Raw genomic sequence first — 7814 nt, 5'->3', positions numbered from 1 at the left:
ATCACACTTTGATAAAGCAATCTGAATATTTTAAAATCTCATTTTCCAAAAACAAGAAAATTATGTTAGTTTAGCAACTTATACTATCACATCTTAAACGGTTGGTGGTGATTCTGAAGTCTTATCAAAATCAAATTCAAATAATGTTTGTGGAAAGCCTGTTCAATTCACTTTATCACTCATAATAAAAATGCATGACCTTCTTGCTATGTATTCTCATTCTACTTTAATAGTTATAGGAAAGATTAATCATACAGTTATTTCTATCCTTTATTTTCTAATAATTTTAAATCATTAAAAAGTACCTTAATTATATCACAGTGTAGGCAATAATGATGTGTAGTTTACTATCACTAAGGCCCCTGGATTCTCTTGCTGTTAAAGCTTAGTTTACTATTTTGGAGATTCCTGAGTTCTCTCACTTTCTGTAGGTAAGGTGAAAAAAAAAAATGGGGGCAAGTTTTGATTTCCTGCGACTTTCCTTATAATTCCTGACCCTCCATTATGTTGCTGAAATAATATAAAATCTTAACTTTTCACTTTGGATACATTTGCAGGAAAAGCTTTTGCTTAGATAGGACTGGAATTTAGATATAGGCTGAGGGCAGTGAGAAGCCACTGAAGGGTTTTAAGTGGAGGAGTGATTTGATTTATAGTTTTAAATATTACTCTGTTAGTAGAATAAATTAGATATTACAGAGGGAAAATATTCAGCAAAGGAAGACTACTTTGGTTGTAGGAATCTTATCATGAGATGATGGCGACTCCTCTAAAATGGGGTAATGGGAATGGATTCTAAGGATTTAGGAGTACAGTTAGCAGTACCTAGTGATTGGATATTGGTAGCTAAGGACAGGCAGGGGTCAAGGACAGTTTCTGGATTGGCCCCCAAGATAGACAGTAACACCAGTTACTAAGTGGGTTGAGACCAGAAGAGATGACACTGGTCATTATGACTGGTCGTATTGCTGGAAGCAGGTTTTGCAGAAGGAATGATGCACAAGTTATTAGCACTTGTGCTAACAGCTTATCACAAGTTAACATTTATTTTGATCAGAAATAAATATTTTTAAGGTTATTTTCTTGTAATTGTGTGTATGTCTGTGTGTTTTAATTTTAATATATGATTACAGGACTTTGTAATTCCTGTAATCCTATATTTTGGCAATAACAATTGCTTTAACCCTCATCTACATAATAGAAACAAATTACAAAGTTGAATGACTTAAAAAATAATTTGGAAACATACACCTTTTAAAACTACATAATAACAAGAATAATCTCAAACCAGAGTTAGCTGCCCTCACATGAGTCTGATACTACTGGATGCCTTTTGGAAAGTTATAGTCACAATTAAGAAAAATCAGGTTTTTCTGAACACCTAATACCCTGGTACTACTCTAGATATTTCATATGCATTTCATCACTAATCCTCAGGAAAACATGGTAAGTCAGAAAAAATTATGCCAATTTTACAAATAAGAAAACCCAGATTCCAAGAGTTTAAATAACTGACTCAAGGCCATATGACTTGTATGTAGCTACACTAGGATTTGAACTGAGGTTATGAGGACTCCAAAACCAAAACGTGTCCTCTTTCAATTACATACAACTGCCTATAAATTAGGTATCAAACCTACTTATCTCTGAGCACATTTCACTTTTTTTTTCATGTCATCATAAATTTATTTTCAGGCGATATGATAATCTATTAACACTCGGCATACTCTGAACTTACAGAATAAGTACCACGCCATACTTCCTCATTAATGACTACCATTTTACATGAGCTTCTTCCACAATCACAATGAGAGAACAGATTGCTACGTTTGCTGGTAAATACACTCAGTAAGGCACTCAAATCCTAGACACGAACTAACCACAGAATGCTCTTCCCTGCTTTAATAAATTGAAACAGGATCTCATTTCCTTCATTTTCAATATTTTATAGAAAGACACGCTTGTCTTGAACTTGTCTAAACATAGGTTTATATAAACTAATCCATTATCATTATAGTTATAATCAAGGAAATGATTTCACATTGATGGTTTTTTAGGTAGGGATAAGCAAAAGCACTGCAGTAGTTTCTGAGGGAATGTTTTCCCTGTGGTTCCCCATTCTTAGTACAATGCCTGGAACGTAGTAGGGACTAAATACAGTGACCAAATGGGCAAACCTTTAATTCTCAGGGATCTGCTACATATTGCCTTGACTGGTAGATCATTTCTCCAGAAGAAAGGAAGAAACCAAAAGACAAAAACAATCTTTTTAAACCTCATAGGATTTTCTTAGAAAAAAGTTTTAATTTATATATCTAGTGCAATTCTCTTTGTAAAATATATTTCATAAAAAATCCAAAGCAAAAGCCCTGTCATTCATTTATTTCAAAAGACAAATCATTTCAGTACTTCTTCCTTGAAATGCCTGCAATTTCTTCCTCTGGTCTCAGAGATGGGCATTGGCTCCATGCTTTACAATGTCAGGACAAAAATCCAGGAGGGAGAAATCTTGTAATGGATAGCTGTTTTCATCTAACACAAAAAGGCTCTGAATCTTCAGTACACAAGGTTCTGCACTGACTGCCAACAAGGAGTGGAACAGGTCTGCCACGACCATCCCATAGGTGATCTCTGAGGAAGGAACTATCACTCTGTTGAGGCAGTCAGCAGAAATGTTGAGAAGAATCTTCTCTATCAGCTTTGATTCTACACGGATGCAAACATCATGTCTTCCATCAACGACAGTCATTAACACTGGCCTCTTCTCTGCACTAGCTTCATTCTAATCCACTCTCCAACGCGCAGCTAAACTCACTTCTGATGAACGGAATTTGGTGGAAGTGATGCCACATGTCTTCTGCGTCTTTTTTCCTTTGAAGTTGAGGGTACCAGGCTGCTCCAGGACCCCATAATACAAGCACATAATGTTGATCTTGGGCCTCTTCCACTGTTAACTTTTTTCTGCTTCTGTCTTCTATAACTGTATACTGCCTCTGTCAGTATAGTGAAATCAACAACTCTTAGTACTGCGTGGACTAATACATCAGGTTGAAGGTGCTCCAATTCTACAAAGTCTATACTGTTCACCCTCTGAGGCTGCCTCGGAGGAAGATTTCTGAGGTAGGAATGTTTTGAGGACACATATGCCAGTAAGTCTTGAAGTACAACGTCACTAACTACACTGGAATATTCTTCAGGCTGAATAGATGAATAACTCCCAAGATTTAATAACTGACTGCTAAATGTTGATTGTAGTACTGTCTCACCAACCCATTGGTCCTCATGAATAACAACATCTGTGAGTAAAATTATATCTCCAAGAAGCACTGTAAATGCCCAAAATGCTGCAGTCCTCCACAGAAAACCTTCTTCTTAGTTTCTGATTGATCAATTACTGTAACTGTTGCTAAAGGCACTTTAGAGCCAGAATTTGGTCCAAATTTTATGTTTATTTCCTTCGCATGGCATGGAGATAGCACCATGACTAAACAATTATACTTCTGGCTTTTAAAATCACAGTTTTTTATTAATGATGTTTTTTTAATACCCTTAAATTCAGACACATTCCTCCGATCCATTTCTACAGCAGAATCTCCTCCATTAGAAATCAACTTCATTTTCTTAGCTACTTGAAGGACTCTAGATAGAGCTTCAGACTGGCCCACTTTATCTTCAGAGGTGCAGCTTCTTTTAATAGCACTTTTGTGGAAGGTATTTAGTTGGGAACACATATTCCTGAGCTACACAACTCAATACGTATCTCATTTGGTGGCAGTTCATCTTCAGAACTGAAAAGTTCTTGAGATCCTGTATGTTCTTCAAGACCTTTATCAGAGTTTATGTGAATGCGGCTATTTTCTGTTTTAGGACAAACAGGACTAAAAAGTTCAAGGGAATATGCTTGGTTTTGTCCACTTTCATATGCTTCTGTAAAACCATCAAGCTGAATCGAATTCTCTTCAGGTATTCTTATCTCCCCATAACTTGCCTTTGGTTCAGCCTCCATGTTTACATTCCCTTTATTTATAGGACTCCGCCCTTTATCTTTCTTTTGAGCTAAAAAAGCAACCTGGCTGGAGGTAATTATACTGAGAAATTCTGTATCAGTTGATATTTTAAGGTCTGAGACCTTCCTAACTGCTGCTTCAGACCTTGACTTATCTACTGCGTTCGAGGAAAATAATCCCAAACACTGGTTTTGTATTTCATGATATTCCGCTGGCACACACTCTGTTTGTACCACTTCAGGCCCTATATTAATTTGTTCAGCACTACAAACCAAATCCAACATAGCTGCACATTTATGGCCTAGCTGAAACAAACTTGCGTTAAAGTTCTGACCACATATATCTGACTGATGTTTAGGCTGTTCATCTATAATTTTATTTTCACTGAGAAGCTTTTGATACTTTTCTTCTTTGGTTAAATGCGGAACTGTGCTTTTAAATCCACATATTTGCATATTAGAGCTAGTTATATTACTCAGTCTAGAGGAGTGAATCTTCTGGGATTCTATATTCTGTGTTTCAGAAACAGAATGTACAAAGTCATCTTTCACATGAACATGTCTATTCATACAGTTTGCTAAGAAATGACCACTAAGATCTGGAGGACCAATAGATTCTGGGACTTCATAGTTTTCAAGATTTTTGTGCTGTTTTTCATCCTTCAGATATAAAGAATGTTGACTGTATAAAAGCTGAATTTTTTTTTCCAAGGGTCAGCAACGGACATTAAAGAAGCTGTGTCTTGTGATACTGTCATTTTCAGTGGAGCAACTGGAGCACCCCAAAAAATGTGGACTTGAGATCCTCCACTCATGATTTCTTAATCTTTTGACCATCAAGGAAAATTCAGGATTCAGGTCAGAGTATATTATTCACTGAGAACCCCGCCGGCGGCGGGTGGGCCTCCGGGCAGATCCGGCTGCCCGTGGGCCCGCTCCTCCCCGCCCCTCCCCTCCCCTCCCCGCCCCTCCCCTCCCCGCCCCTCCCTCCACATTTCACTTTTATGAGAAAGTCTGTCCTATCCACTCCTTTTTCCGGCAGGAATAGTCTCATTTCCTCACTACCTACTTGATAGTCTATTGAGAATAGGAAATCAAGCCTTTTGACTTTGGACCTAGTAACCACATATTCCATGATCCACTAATTTAAATAGGGTGTGTATTAGGTTTTCAAAATTTCCACATAAATCATTCTATCCTGGCACATACCTCCTGCCTTCACTGATTGGACAGGCTCTTTCTTGCAAGATTCTTATTACAACTTTTTCCCTGTGGTCCATGGTTTCTGATGCATTTGACATGTTTTCTTTAATGTGATCAGAACTTCTTGGAATCTACACTGGCTTATTATGACTGACACTATTTCTTTCACGGACTGCTTTTCTTCTGCACAATTGCAACTTGCCATCTATTTTAGGGCTTTTAACCAAAAGCCAGGGTTACTCACGTTTAGATCATTCAGATTAGTGTAAACTGTCACAATGAGGAATAACACACTCGCATACTCTCTCCAGCAGACAACACTAGCTCTATCTAAATTCACCAGTCCTGATCATTTACATGTTTAGCTGTTTCAGAAAAATAACAGACTGAAAACTTACCTCTATTTTGGGGCACTATAGGTATCTTTTTCCATCTGTTTACATGTGCTGAGAACCTAAGGTGTGTTGGGTACTAAAATATATACTAGGCATACAAAAAGCATGCTTCCTGTCCTCAAAAGATGGAATTCTAGTCAAGAAAATGAATAAATGTATACAGAATTCTAATGAATGCTAAATGTCAAAAATAGTTGTCCCAACATCATTTTTCTCAAGATTTCCTTGCACCTCTTTGTCCACTAACCAGTTTATTTTGCTGGCTTCTCCTCACTTGCCATTCCTGTAACTCTGGCATGACTCAGAGCTCTGTACTCAGCCAGATTCTCCTCACACCCTTTACACGGTTTTTGACAGCTTATTCTCACTCTAGTCTCTTAATGAATGAATTCCAAATGATGTTCCCTTGGCACTTCCAACTTCATGTTCCATAGACCTCTCACACTGAACAAAAGCAAAATGGAGCTCATCATCCTTCTTCAAAACCTGCTACCAGCAATACGACCAATCCTGGTGACCAGCATCATCTCTTCAGATCTCCTCCCTCTCAGTAATTGGTGTTACTGTCCATCTGGGAAGTCAGTCCAGAAACCATCCTTGATCCCTTCCTGTCCTTAGCTACCAATATCCAATCACTAGTTACTGTACATTGTACTTCTAAATCCTTAAAGTCCATTTCCACTGTCCCATTTTAAAGGAGTCACCATCCATCATCTCATGATAAGATCCTTACACAACCAAAGTATCTTTCTTCATGAGTATTTTCCTTCTTTAATCGATATTCTACTAACAGAGTCATATTTAAAACTGTAAATCAAATAACTTCTCCACTTAAAACCCTTCAGTGGGGCCGGGTGCAGTCCCCTATAATCCCAGCACTTTGGGAGGCCAGGCCAGGTGGATCATGAGGTCAGGAGTTCAAGACCAGCCTGACCAATATGGTGAAACCCCATCTCTATTAAAAACACAAAAATTAGCCGGGCATGGTGGCAGGCACCTATAATCCCAGCTACTCAGGAGGCTGAGGCAGGAGAATCGCTTGAACCCAGGAGGCGGAGGTTGCAGTGAGCAGAGATCATGCCACTGCATTCCAGCCTGGGTGACAGAGTGAGACTCCATCTCAAAAAAAAAAAAAAAAAAAAAAAAAAAAAAACCTTCAGACCTTCAGTGGCTTCTTGGTGCTCACAGCCTATACCCAAACTCCTGAACATAGGATTGACAGAGCTTTGTATATGGCCTCAGATTACCACTCCAGAGTTTGTTCACCATTCTCAAGTTTCTTCTCTGTCCTACAAAAACACAAGACTCTTTTTAGTTCCCTCTGTATATTTTTCCCCCAAGCTATAATTCATGCTCCTGATAATTCTGGGACACTCTCCCCACTCTCCCCATTTATTAACCTCTTTCTGCTGGGGCAGATTTCGGATTTCAGGTTAGATACCTCTGATACCCTTTAAGAAGCCTTCTGTGAACTCCCAAACTTTAAATTACCCTCCCAAGTATTCTTCCCATTGCACTCCATTCTTGTATCTAAAGATAGCACTAAAATTAGCGAATTGTAATTGCCACTTCTCTATATTCCCCAGCAGACTCTCGCTGATTGAGATAGTAATCACGTTTTTGTTCACGCTTTTCTTCCAGAATATTGCTATGAGCATTGCAAACATTCTGATAGTAGATGAGAAAACTAATGGACTGATGGATAGATGGATGGATGGATGGATGGATGGACAGATGGATGATGAATCTTCTATCTGAGCAGTAAAGTTGACAAAAGTGAGCGGGAATCAGAGGAATGAAGAATGAAATGGTCCTCAGGAAATAAAAGGGGAACCAGGGCTGGCCAGCAAGAAAATAAGAGAAGACCTGGCAGTGAATGAATGATACATTTGATTAAGAATAAAAATTTCAGTGTTACTGGAGGATTTTCTTCACTCATTTAAGTGAAATAAATAACTAGGAGTTAGAACGTGACCAGACAATAGATGGTCTTAAATATACCAATAAGATTAGGCCTTGTGTTCAAAGTATATTTAGCATAGACAGTATTTTGAGGCATCATAATTATTTAATAGTAATAACAAAGTTTATGGAGCATTTACTGTATGCCAGGCCCTCTTCTAACTACTTTAGATGTTAATCCAGTTTAACCTCCTCAGCATCCAAGTGGCAACATACCACAGGCCAGCCAGTGGTGTCAGTCTGCCCTT

The 7814-nt window shown here is 38.3% G+C and overlaps 1 pseudogene across 1 annotated transcript; it reads right to left on the bottom strand.

Annotated features, from left to right (window-relative positions):
- Positions 1–2340: 2340 nt before the first annotated feature.
- Positions 2341–4821, bottom strand: LOC101175714 (annotated as a pseudogene). Its single transcript, XR_001114060.2, has one exon. The product of XR_001114060.2 is annotated as a shieldin complex subunit 2 pseudogene (transcript).
- Between the last annotated feature and the right edge of the window lie 2993 nt (positions 4822–7814).

The sequence above is a fragment of the Nomascus leucogenys genome, chromosome 20 (assembly GCF_006542625.1).
Source record: "Nomascus leucogenys isolate Asia chromosome 20, Asia_NLE_v1, whole genome shotgun sequence".
In the NCBI taxonomy this organism is placed as follows: domain Eukaryota; kingdom Metazoa; phylum Chordata; class Mammalia; order Primates; family Hylobatidae; genus Nomascus; species Nomascus leucogenys.
The sequence above is the reverse complement of the archived record's forward strand: the minus strand, read 5'-3'. Positions and strand labels throughout refer to the sequence as shown.